This window comes from Dendrobates tinctorius, unplaced genomic scaffold, assembly GCF_039654945.1.
Source record: "Dendrobates tinctorius isolate UK_male_01 unplaced genomic scaffold, ASM3965494v1 ptg000245l, whole genome shotgun sequence".
Lineage (NCBI taxonomy): Eukaryota > Metazoa > Chordata > Amphibia > Anura > Dendrobatidae > Dendrobates > Dendrobates tinctorius.
Window position 1 is genome coordinate 8507965 of NW_027361912.1, and position 13078 is coordinate 8521042.

Genomic DNA, 13078 nt, shown 5'->3' on the forward strand with positions numbered 1-13078 from the left:
ATTACAGGCAGATTGCCTCACTCTCGCCTTCTGCTCCAAGAAACAAACATCAATCCATTGCTGTGAGAAGCAAGGCTTTTCTTCCACGCTGGGAGGACCTAAAGGGGTTTTACACTAAGCAATATCGCTAGCAATATCGCTAAAACGTCACTGGTTTTGTGACGTTTTAGCGATATTGCTAGCGATATCGCTATGTGTGATACTTACCTCCGACCGGCTACCCTGCTGCTCATCGCTGATCGCGCGAGAATGTCCGGCTCTATTTCTCGTCGGGCGCTTCCTGCTGGGCTTCCTGCTGTGACGTCCAGCGATGCGTGGAGGCGGGCGGGAGGACGCCAGGATCGCTGTGTGTGAAAGGTAAGTATCGTCCGCTGCGTCGCTGCTGCATCGCTGTGAGATCATTCTGTATGAAAGCTCACTAGCGATCATTTAGCGATGCACCAGCGATCCTGACCGGGTCGGATCGCTGGTTGAATCGCTGGTGCATCGCTAAATGTAAAAGGGCCTTTAGACAGTCATTTACATACCATAGACTAAGTCTCGTGAGAGACCAACAAAAATTGCCAAAGCTGACTGTATTTCAAGTCATCATGGCGGGGTATTGGGAAAAGTTTTCAATTAGCAATAATCACGCCTCGGTTAAACCTCATAGGCTACGATATCGCCACTGCGCAAAGTTGAAAGAACTGTTGTGACCAATGCCTTCCTGCTTCCAAAGCAGAGCTTGTTTAAGATATGGTGAGTTACAAATTCTCACTAGCCCTCCCACACTGCTTCCAGGCATTCTGAGCTTCCACATTCTAAGGGCTCAGTTAAGATGAAATTTTTGGCAATTACAGGCAGATTGCCTCACTCTCTCCTTGTGCTTCAGGCAACAAACATCAATCCATTGCTGTGAGAAGCAAGGCTATTCTTCCACTCTGGGAGGAGCTAAGACTCTGTTATTTGCATACCATAGATTAAGTCTCCTGAGAGACCAACAAAAATTGCCAAAGCTGACTGTATTTCAAGTCATCATGGCGGGGTATTGGGAAAAGTTTTCAATTAGCAATAATCACGCCAAGGTTAAACCTCATTGACTATGATCTTGCCACTGCGCAAAGTTGAAAGAACTGTTGTGACCAATGCCTTCCTGCTTCCAAAGCAGAGCTTGTTTAAGCTACGGTGAGTTACAAATTCTCACTAGCCCTCCCACACTGCTTCCAGGCATCCTGGGCTTCCACATTCTGAGGGCTCAGGAAAGATGTAATTTTTGGCAATTACAGGCAGATTGCCTCACTCTCGCCTTCTGCTCCAAGAAACAAACATCAATCCATTGCTGTGAGAAGCAAGGCTTTTCTTCCACACTGGGAGAAGCTAAGACTGTCATTTGCATTCCATGAATTAAGTCTCCTGAGAGACCAACAAAAATTGCCAAAGCTGACTGTATTCCAAGTCATTATGGCGGGGTATTGGGAAAAGTTTTCAATTAGCAATAATCACGCCTTGGATAAACCTCATGGGCAACAATATTGCCACAGCGCAAAGATGAAAGAACAGAAGTGACCAAGGGCTTCCCGCTTCCAGGGCAGAACATTTTATGCCATGGTGAGTTGCAAATCACCACTAGCCCTCCACGCTGCTTCCAGGCATCCTTGGCTTACACATTCTAAGGGTTCAGTTAAGATGTAATTTTTGGCAATTACAGGCAGATTGCCTCACTCTCGCCTTCTGCTCCAAGAAACAAACATAAATCCATTGCTGTGAGAAGCAAGGCTTTTCTTCCACACTGGGAGAACCTATGACTGTCATTTACATACCATAGATTAAGTCTCCTGAGAGACCAACAAAAATTGCCAAAGCTGACTGTATTTCAAGTCATCATGGCGGGGTATTGGGAAAAGTTTTCAATTAGCAATAATCACGCCTCGGTTAAACCTCATAGGCTACGATATTGCCACTGCGCAAAGTTGAAAGCGCTGTTGTGACCAATGCCTTCCTGCTTCCAAAGCAGAGCTTGTTTAAGCTATGGTGAGTTACAAATTCTCACTAGCCCTCCCACACTGCTTCCAGGCATTCTGAGCTTCCACATTCTAAGGGCTCAGTTAAGATGAAATTTTTGGCAGTTACAGGCAGATTGCCTCACTCTCTCCTTCTGCTCCAGGCAACAAACATCAATCCATTGCTGTGAGAAGCAAGGCTTTTCTTCCACGCTGGGAGGAGCTAAGACTCTGTTATTTGCATACAATGGATTAAGTCTCCTGAGAGACCAACAAAAATTGCCAAAGCTGACTGTATTTCAAGTCATCATGGCGGGGTATTGGGAAAAGTTTTCAATTAGCAATAATCACGCCTCGGTTAAACCTCATAGGCTACGATATTGCCACTGCGCAAAGTTGAAAGAACTGTTGTGACCAATGCCTTCCTGCGTCCAAAGCAGAGCTTGTTTAAGCTATGGTGAGTTACAAATTCTCACTAGCCCTCCCACACTGCTTCCAGGCATTCTGAGCTTCCACATTCTAAGGGCTCAGTTAAGATGAAATTTTTGGCAATTACAGGCAGATTGCCTCACTCTCTCCTTCTGCTGCAGGCAACAAACATAAATCCATTGCTGTGAGAAGCAAGGCTATTCTTCCATGCTGGGAGGAGCTAAGACTCTGTTATTTGCATACCATAGATTAAGTCTCCTGAGAGACCAACAAAAATTGCCAAAGCTGACTGTATTTCAAGTCATCATGGCGGGGTATTGGGAAAAGTTTTCAATTAGCAATAATCACGCCTCGGTTAAACCTCATGGGCTACGATATTGCCACTGCGCAAAGTTGAAAGAACTGTTGTGACCAATGCCTTCCTGCTTTCAAAGCAGAGCTTGTTTAAGCTACGGTGAGTTACAAATTCTCACTAGCCCTCCCACACTGCTTCCAGGCATCCTGGGCTTCCACATTCTGAGGGCTCAGGAAAGATGTAATTTTTGGCAATTACAGGCAGATTGCCTCACTCTCGCCTACTGCTCCAAGAAACAAACATCAATCCATTACTGTGAGAAGCAAGGCTTTGCTTCCACACTGGGAGGACCTAAGACTGTCATTTGCATACCATAGATTAAGTCTCCTGAGAGACCAACAAAAATTGCCAAAGCTGACTGTATTTCAAGTCATCATGGCGGGGTATTGGGAAAAGTTTTCAATTAGCAATAATCACGCCTCGGTTAAACCTCATGGGCTACGATATTGTCACTGCACAAAGTTGAAAGAACTGTTGTGACCAATGCCTTCCCGCTTCCAAATCAGAGCTTGTTTAAGCTACGGTGAGTTACAAATTCTCAATAGCCCTTCCACACTGCTTCCAGGCATCGTGAGCTTCCACATTCTAAGGGCTCAGTTTAGATGATATTTTTGGCCATTACAGGCAGATTGCCTCACTCTCACCTTCTGCTCCAAGAAACAAACATCAATCCATTGCTGTGAGAAGCAAGGCTTTTCTTCCACACTGGGAGAACCTAAGACTGTCATTTACATACCATAGATTAAGTCTTCTGAGAGACCAACAAAAATTGCCAAAGCTGACTGTATTTCAAGTGATCATGGCGGGGTATTGGGAAAATTTTTCAATTAGCAATAATCACGCCTCGGTTAAACCTCATGGACTATGACCTTGCCACTGCGCAAAGTTGAAAGAACTGTTGTGACCAATGCCTTCCTGCTTCCAAAGCAGAGCTTGTTTAAGCTACGGTGAGTTACAAATTCTCACTAGCCCTCCCACACTGCTTCCAGGCATCCTGGGCTTCCACATTCTGAGGGCTCAGGAAAGATGTAATTTTTGGCAATTACAGGCAGATTGCCTCACTCTCGCCTTCTGCTCCAAGAAACAAACATCAATCCATTGCTGTGAAAAGCAAGGCTTTTCTTCCACAATGGGAGAAGCTAAGACTGTCATTTGCATTCCATGAATTAAGTCTCCTGAGAGACCAACAAAAATTGCCAAAGCTGACTGTATTCCAAGTCATTATGGCGGGGTATTGGGAAAAGTTTTCAATAAGCAATAATCACGCCTTGGATAAACCTCATGGGCAACAATATTGCCACAGCGCAAAGATGAAAGAACAGAAGTGACCAAGGGCTTCCCGCTTCCAGGGCAGAACATTTTAAGCCATGGTGAGTTACAAATCACCACTAGCCCTCCACGCTGCTTCCAGGCATCCTTGGCTTACACATTCTAAGGGTTCAGTTAAGATGTAATTTTTGGCAATTACAGGCAGATTGCCTCACTCTCGCCTTCTGCTCCAAGAAACAAACATCAATCCATTGCTGTGAAAAGCAAGGCTTTTCTTCCACACTGGAAGGACCTAAGACTGTCATTTACATACCATAGATTAAGTCTCCTGAGAGACCAACAAAAATTGCCAAAGCTGACTGTATTTCAAGTCATCTTGGCAGGGTATTTGGCAAAGTTTTCAATTAGCAATAATCACGCCTCGGTTAAACCTCATGGGCTACAATATTGCCACTGAGCAAAGTTGAAAGAACTGTTGTGACCAAGGCCTTCCCGCTTCCAAAGCAGAGCTTGTTTAAGCTATGGTGAGTTCCAAATCCTCACTAGCCCTCCCACACTGCTTCCAGGCATCCTGGGCTTCCACATTCTAAGGGCTCAGTTAAGATGAAATTTTTGGCAATTACAAGCAGATTGCCTCACTCTCTCCTTCTGCTCCAGCCAACAAACATCAATCCATTGCTGTGAGAAGCAAGGCTTTACTTCCACGCTGGGAGGAGCTAAGACTCTGTTATTTGCATACAATGGATTAAGTCTCCTGAGAGACCAACAAAAATTTCCAAAGCTGACTGTATTTCAAGTCATCATGGCGGGTTATTGGGAAAAGTTTTCAATTAGCAATAATCACGCCTTGGTTAAACCTCATGGGCTACGATATTGCCACAGCGCAAAGATGAAGGAACAGAAGTGACCAAGGGCTTCCCGCTTCCAAGGCAGAACTTGTATAAGCCATGGTGAGTTCCAAATCACCACTAGCCCTCCACGCTGCTTCGAGGAATCCTGGGCTTCCACATTCTGAGGGCTCAGGAAAGATGTAATTTTTGGCAATTACAGGCAGATTGCCTCACTCTCGCCTTCTGCTCCAAGAAACAAACATCAATCCATTGCTGTGAGAAGCAAGGCTTTTCTTCCACACTGGGAGAAGTTAAAACTGTCATTTGCATACCATGAATTAAGTCTTCTGAGACACCAACAAAATTTGCCAAAGCTGACTGTATTTCAAGCCATCATGGCAGGGTATTGGAAAAAGTTTTCAATTAGCAATAATCACACCTTGGTTAAACCTCATGGGCTACAATATTACCACTGGGCAAAGTTGAAAGAACTATTGTGACCAATGCCTTCCTGCTTCTAAAGCAGAGCTTGTTTAAGCTACGGTGAGTTCCAAATCCTCACTAGCCCTCCCACACTGCTTCCAGGCATCCTGGGCTTCCACATTCTAAGGGCTCAGTTAAGATGTAATTTTTGGCAATTACAAGCAGATCGCCTCACTCTCTTCTTCTGCTCCAGGCAACAAACACCTACCCATTGCTTTGGGAAGCAAGGCATCTCTTCCACGCTGGGAGGAGCTAAGACTCTGTTATTTGCATACAATGGATTAAGTCTCCTGAGAGACCAACAAAAATTGCCAAAGCTGACTGTATTTCAAGTCATCATGGCGGGTTATTGGGAAAAGTTTTCAATTAGCAATAATCACGCCTTGGTTAAACCTCATGGGCAACGATATTGCCACAGCGCAAAGATGAAAGAACAGAAGTGACCAAGGGCTTCCCGCTTCCAAGGCAGAACATTTTAAGCCATGGTGAGTTCCAAATCACCACTAGATTGCCTCACTCTCTCCTTCTGCTCCAGGCAACAAACATCAATCCATTGCTGTGAGAAGCAAGGCTTTACTTCCACGCTGGTAGGAACTAAGACTGTCATTTGCATACCATGGATTAAATCTCCTGAAAGACCAACAAAAATTGCCAAAGCTGACTGTATTTCAAGTCATCATGGCGGGTTATTGGGAAAAGTTTTCAATTAGCAATAATCACGCCTTGGTTAAACATAACATCCTGGGCTTCCGCATTCTAAGGGCTCAGTTAAGATGTAATTTTTGGCAATTACAGGTAGATCCAGGCAGGCAGCTGTGCCATCGAGCGTGTCACATAGCGCTCAGATATCAGTGGGCCTCACACAATCCACAAGTGTCCAGTGTCCAAAAGTGTGCGCAGAGATTCAAAATCTCCATTATCCTCTCGTCACTTTGGTCACAGGCAGCTGTGCCATCGAGCCTGTCACATAGCGCTCAGAAAACAGTGGGCCTCACACAATCCACAAGTGTCCAGTGTCCAAAAGTGTGCGCAGAGATTCAAAATCTCCATATCCTCTCGTCACTTTGGTCACAGGCAGCTGTGCCATCGAGCGTGTCACATAGCGCTCAGATATCAGTGGGCCTCACACAATCCACAAGTGTCCAGTGTCCAAAAGTGTGCGCAGATATTCAAAATCTCCATTATCCTCTCGTCACTTTGGTCACAGCTGTGCCATCGAGCCTGTCACATAGCGCTCAGATATCAGTGGGCCTCACACAATCCACAAGTGTCCAGTGTCCAAAAGTGTGCGCAGAGATTCAAAATCTCCATTATCCTCCCGTCACTTTGGTCACAGGCAGCTGTGCCATCGAGTGTGTCACATAGCGCTCAGATATCAGTGGGCCTCACACAATCCACAAGTGTCCAGTGTCCAAAAGTGTGCGCAGAGATTCAAAATCTCCATTATCCTCTCGTCACTTTGGTCACAGGCAGCTGTGCCATCGAGCGTGTCACATAGCGCTCAGATATCAGTGGGCCTCACAAAATCCACAAGTGTCCAGTGTCCAAAAGTGTGCGCAGAGATTCAAAATCTACATTATCCTCTCGTCACTTTGGTCACAGGCAGCTGTGCCATCGAGCGTGTCACATAGCGCTCAGATATCAGTGGGCCTCACACAATCCACAAGTGTCCAGTGTCCAAAAGTGTGCGCAGAGATTCAAAATCTCCATTATCCTCTCGTCACTTTGGTCACAGGCAGCTGTGCCATCGAGCCTGTCACATAGCGCTCAGATATCAGTGGGCCTCACACAATCCACAAGTGTCCAGTGTCCAAAAGTGTGCGCAGAGATTCAAAATCTCCATATCCTCTCGTCACTTTGGTCACAGGCAGCTGTGCCATCGAGCGTGTCACATAGCGCTCAGATATCAGTGGGCCTCACACAATCCACAAGTGTCCAGTGTCCAAAAGTGTGCGCAGATATTCAAAATCTACATTATCCTCTCGTCACTTTGGTCACAGGCAGCTGTGCCATCGAGCGTGTCACATAGCGCTCAGATATCAGTGGGCCTCACACAATCCACAAGTGTCCAGTGTCCAAAAGTGTGCGCAGAGATTCAAAATCTCCATTATCCTCTCGTCACTTTGGTCACAGGCAGCTGTGCCATCGAGCCTGTCACATAGCGCTCAGATATCAGTGGGCCTCACACAATCCACAAGTGTCCAGTGTCCAAAAGTGTGCGCAGAGATTCAAAATCTCCATATCCTCTCGTCACTTTGGTCACAGGCAGCTGTGCCATCGAGCGTGTCACATAGCGCTCAGATATCAGTGGGCCTCACACAATCCACAAGTGTCCAGTGTCCAAAAGTGTGCGCAGATATTCAAAATCTCCATTATCCTCTCGTCACTTTGGTCACAGCTGTGCCATCGAGCCTGTCACATAGCGCTCAGATATCAGTGGGCCTCACACAATCCACAAGTGTCCAGTGTCCAAAAGTGTGCGCAGAGATTCAAAATCTCCATTATCCTCCCGTCACTTTGGTCACAGGCAGCTGTGCCATCGAGTGTGTCACATAGCGCTCAGATATCAGTGGGCCTCACACAATCCACAAGTGTCCAGTGTCCAAAAGTGTGCGCAGAGATTCAAAATCTCCATTATCCTCTCGTCACTTTGGTCACAGGCAGCTGTGCCATCGAGCGTGTCACATAGCGCTCAGATATCAGTGGGCCTCACAAAATCCACAAGTGTCCAGTGTCCAAAAGTGTGCGCAGAGATTCAAAATCTACATTATCCTCTCGTCACTTTGGTCACAGGCAGCTGTGCCATCGAGCGTGTCACATAGCGCTCAGATATCAGTGGGCCTCACACAATCCACAAGTGTCCAGTGTCCAAAAGTGTGCGCAGAGATTCAAAATCTCCATTATCCTCTCGTCACTTTGGTCACAGGCAGCTGTGCCATCGAGCCTGTCACATAGCGCTCAGATATCAGTGGGCCTCACACAATCCACAAGTGTCCAGTGTCCAAAAGTGTGCGCAGAGATTCAAAATCTCCATATCCTCTCGTCACTTTGGTCACAGGCAGCTGTGCCATCGAGCGTGTCACATAGCGCTCAGATATCAGTGGGCATCACACAATCCACAAGTGTCCAGTGTCCAAAAGTGTGCGCAGATATTCAAAATCTCCATTATCCTCTCGTCACTTTGGTCACAGCTGTGCCATCGAGCCTGTCACATAGCGCTCAGATATCAGTGGGCCTCACACAATCCACAAGTGTCCAGTGTCCAAAAGTGTGCGCAGAGATTCAAAATCTCCATTATCCTCTCGTCACTTTGGTCACAGGCAGCTGTGCCATCGAGCCTGTCACATAGCGCTCAGATATCAGTGGGCCTCACACAGTCAACAAGTGTCCAGTGTCCAAAAGTGCGCGCAGAGATTCAAAATCTCCATTATCCTCTCGTCACTTTGGTCACAGGCAGCTGTGCCATCGAGCGTGTCACATAGCGCTCAGATATCAGTGGGCCTCACACAATCCACAAGTGTCCAGTGTCCAAAAGTGTGCGCAGAGATTCAAAATCTACATTATCCTCTCGTCACTTTGGTCACAGGCAGCTGTGCCATCGAGCGTGTCACATAGCGCTCAGATATCAGTGGGCCTCACACAATCCACAAGTGTCCAGTGTCCAAAAGTGTGCGCAGAGATTCAAAATCTACATTATCCTCTCGTCACTTTGGTCACAGGCAGCTGTGCCATCGAGCGTGTCACATAGCGCTCAGATATCAGTGGGCCTCACACAATCCACAAGTGTCCAGTGTCCAAAAGTGTGCGCAGAGATTCAAAATCTCCATTATCCTCTCGTCACTTTGGTCACAGGCAGCTGTGCCATCGAGCCTGTCACATAGCGCTCAGATATCAGTGGGCCTCACACAATCCAAAAGTGTCCACTGTCCACAAGTGTGTGCAGAAATTCTAAATCTCCCCTGTCCTATAGACACCTTGTACCTTGTTTTACATTACTATATAGTTTGTTGGATTTTGTCTACATTTCTACCAAAAATGAGGAAGGCTGGTGGAAGAGGCCGTGGAATTGGGCGGGGGTTGGCAGCTGGTAATGATGGTGTTGGTGGTGGATCTGATGGTAGTGGCAAGAGCAAAATAGGACCCAATGCAGGAGGTGCTGACCCTTCGTCATCGTCTGGCTACATAAGGCCTCGAACGCTTACTTTTCTAGGAGTTGGCAAACCGCTTTTAAAGGCAGAGCATCAGGAAAAAGTTTTGTCTTACATTGCTGACTCAGCCTCCAGCTCTATCGCCACCTCTTCTTCAGTTGTAAAAAGTTAAAGCACTGAGTCGTCATTGGAGGCTCATGTTCATGAACCACACCTTTCCTTGTGTCCTTCACCCCAACCAAGATTGAAGGATGACGCAGGCCATACTACTGATTACTCCATGGAGCTGTTTTCACATACCATGCCTGGATTATCAAGTGAAATGGTGAATTACCCAGGCCAAGATGAATCTGACATGGAGTGCACTGATGCACAGCCGCTGATGGATGATTCTGCTGGTACATTCACTCAGAGCACTACATTGTCCTCGCAGTGTACAGAGCCAGATTTTGACCCTGATGAGACTCAGGTGCCCCTTCCCGCACACTATACCACCATACACGGTGACACAGAGAAAGGTGCACATGACATAGAAGAGGAGGTGATGGATGACCCAGTTGTTGACCCAGATTGGCATCCATTGGGGGAAGAGGGTGCTGCTTCCAATATCTCAGATGAGGAGCATCCACAGCAGACATCGACATCGCAACAGCTGTTATCTGGCAGGCCCGGAGCACTCCAAAGACAGGTTCCAAACATCAAAAGAGTTGCTGGACAGCTTGTCCAGAGGGTCAAAAGATCACAGCGTGCTAGGCCGCAAAATGTCTGCCAAAGTAGGAAGAGTGCAGTGTGGCACTTTTTTGAACAAAATCCTCATGATCAGGCCAAGGTTATCTGTAAGAAGTGCGCAAAGACCTTTAGCCGAGGGAAAAATCTGAAAAATTTGAATACCAGTTGCATGCTTAGACATTTAACCAGCATGCACTTGCAAGCGTGGACACAACACCAAACCTCAAGTGCCACATGTGCAACTGATCACAACGAAGGTAGTCAGCAACGCTACATTGTTTCCCCCACTGTAAGCCCACCGGTTAGCACAGCAGCAAATGTTGAGGTGTCGTTGCAAGGCCACAGCAGTCAGGGAATCCCACTGTTATATCAACGAAAGACTGATTCTAGGCCATCAGAAAGAACACCAACTCCATCACCATCATCAACCCTCTCTCAGTCCACCCTGTCCACCGCTACTTCCACCATATGCAGCTCTCAAGTCCAGCTCACCCTCCCAGACACTATGAGTAGGTCAAGAAAGTACTCAGTCTCTCATCCGCGTACACTGGGTTTGAACGCCCACATTGCCAAACTAATCTCGTTTGAGATGATGCCCTTTCGGTTGGTGGAAAGCACAGCTTTCCGCGAACTCATGGCCTATGCAGTACCACGCTATGATCTACCCAGTCGCCACTTCTTCTCTCGCAAAGCCATCCCAGCCCTCCACCATCATGTGAAAGACCGCATTGTCCATGCACTCAAGCAGTCAGTGAGCGGAAAGGTGCACCTCACAACTGATGCATGGTCCAGTCGGCATGGCCAGGGCCGTTACGTGTCCATCACTGCGCACTGGGTTAATGTGGTGGATGCAGGGTCCACAGGGGACAGCGGTGGTGGGACAGTGCTGTCTAGCCCACGGTATAGGAAACAGTTGGCTGTAGGCGTTCGACCCTCCTCCTCCTCCTCCTCCTCCAGAAGCAAAAGCTCGTCCACAGAGCGCAGTCGTACGAGCACTCCATCTGCAGCTGCCACTGTTGCACACGATGTGTCCCCCTATCGAGCAGCTAGTGGAAAGCGTCAGCAGGCTGTGTTGCAGATGATGTGTTTGGGCGACAGACACACCGCCGAGGTGCTGGCCGAGTACTTGAAGCGACAAACTGAGTCATGGCTGGGCAGTGTACATCTTGAGGCAGGCAAGGTAGTTAGTGATAACGGCCGTAATTTTGTGGCAGCCATAGCCCTTTCAAAACTCAGCCACATACCTTGCTTGGCTCACACCTTGAACCTGGTGGTGCAGTGCTTCCTCAAAAATTATCCGGAGTTAACAGCCCTGCTCCAGAAGGTGCAAAGACTGTGCGCGCACATCCGCCGGTCGCCTGTACACTCCGGTCGTATGCAGAAGCTGCAGCGATTGCTCCACCTTCCCAACCACCGCCTCATTATCGACATTGCAACAAGGTGGAACTCCACCCTGCACATGGTGGAGCGGCTGTGCGAGCAAAGGCAGGCCATAATGCATTTGTGGGAGGATACACGGCTAGGCACTTTGAGAGCAGACATGGAGTTGACAGGCGTGCAGTGGTCGAAGCTGAAAGACCTTTGTAAAGTCCTTCAGTGTTTTGAGGAATGCACACGGCTGGTAAGCGCAGACGACGCCATCCTAAGCATGAGCATCCCACTTATGCGTCTGCTCATGCAAACTTTGACGCACCTTAAGGAGCAGGCGTCTGCAGCCAATGTTGATGAGGAGGAAGAGGAGGAGGGAATCCTTGATGACATTCAGCCATTGTCTGCTCAGGGACCTCTCCTGGATGAGGTGGAGGAAGAAGAGGAGGAGGAGGAGGATGATGGGGATGATTACTTAGGGGAGGAGGATGCATCTCGTGGGGCAAGTGAAAATGTTGGCGTGGCAAGGTCTGGTACAGGGTTTGTGCGTGACTGGAGGGATGTGGATTTGCCAGAAAGTGCTCCTCCACCCAGCACTCGCAGTGCATCATTGACACCGGGAACATTGGCCCACATGTCAGATTATGCCTTGCGGATCCTAAAAAGGGACCCCCGCATTGCCAAAATGATGAATGATGACGACTACTGGTTGGCCAGCATCCTGGATCCACGCTATAAAGGCAAATTACAAAACATCATGCCACAGGAGAACCTTGACCTAATATTGGCTAATAAACAAGCAACTCTGGTAAATCGGTTGCTTGAGGCATTCCCAGCACACAGCAGCGGTGATGGTTCTCACACGAGCCGTACGGGCCGGGGGCAGCTTGGCAGAGGTGTTCGTGGTGCACACAGCAGAAGTGGCGTTGGAGACAGGGGTTTCATGACAATGTTGTGGACTGATTTTTCAAATACCGCTCACACAACTGGTAATACTGCATCGATGGAAAGTGACAGGAGACAGCAGTTGTCAACTATGGTTACAAACTACTTTTCCTCCCATATCGATGTTCTCCCACACAGGTCATTCCCCTTTGACTATTGGGCCGCTAAACTGGACACCTGGCCTGAATTGGCCCAATATGCCTTACAGGAGCTCGCTTGCCCAGCTGCAAGTGTGCTATCGGAAAGAGTCTTCAGTGCAGCTGGATCAATCCTGACAGAAAAAAGGACCCGTTTGTCAACCCAAAATGTGGATGATCTAACCTTCATTAAAATGAACCACGCATGGGTTTCCAAGGATTTTGTCCCACCTTCCCCTGATGACACATAGGGTGACAGAAAAATGGCTTGCTTTGGTCCACCTCTTCCTGGTACTTCACCTATTTCGCCTTTTGCATCAGCTGAATGTCCAACATCAACATATGCCACTTTCTAAAACTCCCTAACTGTGCTGCCTCCCCCCCCATGGCCGGGGTCACCACCTAC

At 47.8% G+C, this 13078-nt stretch overlaps 14 non-coding genes across 14 annotated transcripts; all 14 read right to left on the reverse strand.

Annotated features, from left to right (window-relative positions):
• Positions 1 to 538: 538 nt before the first annotated feature.
• Positions 539 to 679, reverse strand: LOC141062890 (U4 spliceosomal RNA). Its single transcript, XR_012224593.1, has one exon. It is a non-coding gene; the product is annotated as a U4 spliceosomal RNA (small nuclear RNA).
• Positions 680 to 964: 285 nt separating this feature from the next.
• LOC141061977 (U4 spliceosomal RNA) lies at positions 965 to 1105 on the reverse strand. Its single transcript, XR_012223788.1, has one exon. It is a non-coding gene; the product is annotated as a U4 spliceosomal RNA (small nuclear RNA).
• A 283-nt stretch (positions 1106 to 1388) lies between these two features.
• LOC141061854 (U4 spliceosomal RNA) lies at positions 1389 to 1529 on the reverse strand. The gene has a single exon (XR_012223676.1). It is a non-coding gene; the product is annotated as a U4 spliceosomal RNA (small nuclear RNA).
• A 281-nt stretch (positions 1530 to 1810) lies between these two features.
• On the reverse strand, positions 1811 to 1951 carry LOC141060900 (U4 spliceosomal RNA). The gene has a single exon (XR_012222812.1). It is a non-coding gene; the product is annotated as a U4 spliceosomal RNA (small nuclear RNA).
• Positions 1952 to 2236: 285 nt separating this feature from the next.
• Positions 2237 to 2377, reverse strand: LOC141060912 (U4 spliceosomal RNA). The gene has a single exon (XR_012222823.1). It is a non-coding gene; the product is annotated as a U4 spliceosomal RNA (small nuclear RNA).
• A 285-nt stretch (positions 2378 to 2662) lies between these two features.
• On the reverse strand, positions 2663 to 2803 carry LOC141061807 (U4 spliceosomal RNA). Its single transcript, XR_012223634.1, has one exon. It is a non-coding gene; the product is annotated as a U4 spliceosomal RNA (small nuclear RNA).
• Positions 2804 to 3086: 283 nt separating this feature from the next.
• LOC141063149 (U4 spliceosomal RNA) lies at positions 3087 to 3227 on the reverse strand. The gene has a single exon (XR_012224827.1). It is a non-coding gene; the product is annotated as a U4 spliceosomal RNA (small nuclear RNA).
• Positions 3228 to 3510: 283 nt separating this feature from the next.
• On the reverse strand, positions 3511 to 3651 carry LOC141062412 (U4 spliceosomal RNA). Its single transcript, XR_012224182.1, has one exon. It is a non-coding gene; the product is annotated as a U4 spliceosomal RNA (small nuclear RNA).
• Positions 3652 to 3934: 283 nt separating this feature from the next.
• LOC141062138 (U4 spliceosomal RNA) lies at positions 3935 to 4075 on the reverse strand. The gene has a single exon (XR_012223934.1). It is a non-coding gene; the product is annotated as a U4 spliceosomal RNA (small nuclear RNA).
• Positions 4076 to 4356: 281 nt separating this feature from the next.
• LOC141061779 (U4 spliceosomal RNA) lies at positions 4357 to 4497 on the reverse strand. The gene has a single exon (XR_012223608.1). It is a non-coding gene; the product is annotated as a U4 spliceosomal RNA (small nuclear RNA).
• A 285-nt stretch (positions 4498 to 4782) lies between these two features.
• Positions 4783 to 4923, reverse strand: LOC141061609 (U4 spliceosomal RNA). The gene has a single exon (XR_012223455.1). It is a non-coding gene; the product is annotated as a U4 spliceosomal RNA (small nuclear RNA).
• A 280-nt stretch (positions 4924 to 5203) lies between these two features.
• On the reverse strand, positions 5204 to 5346 carry LOC141062723 (U4 spliceosomal RNA). The gene has a single exon (XR_012224463.1). It is a non-coding gene; the product is annotated as a U4 spliceosomal RNA (small nuclear RNA).
• A 285-nt stretch (positions 5347 to 5631) lies between these two features.
• Positions 5632 to 5772, reverse strand: LOC141060969 (U4 spliceosomal RNA). Its single transcript, XR_012222875.1, has one exon. It is a non-coding gene; the product is annotated as a U4 spliceosomal RNA (small nuclear RNA).
• Positions 5773 to 5971: 199 nt separating this feature from the next.
• On the reverse strand, positions 5972 to 6110 carry LOC141062776 (U4 spliceosomal RNA). Its single transcript, XR_012224500.1, has one exon. It is a non-coding gene; the product is annotated as a U4 spliceosomal RNA (small nuclear RNA).
• Between the last annotated feature and the right edge of the window lie 6968 nt (positions 6111 to 13078).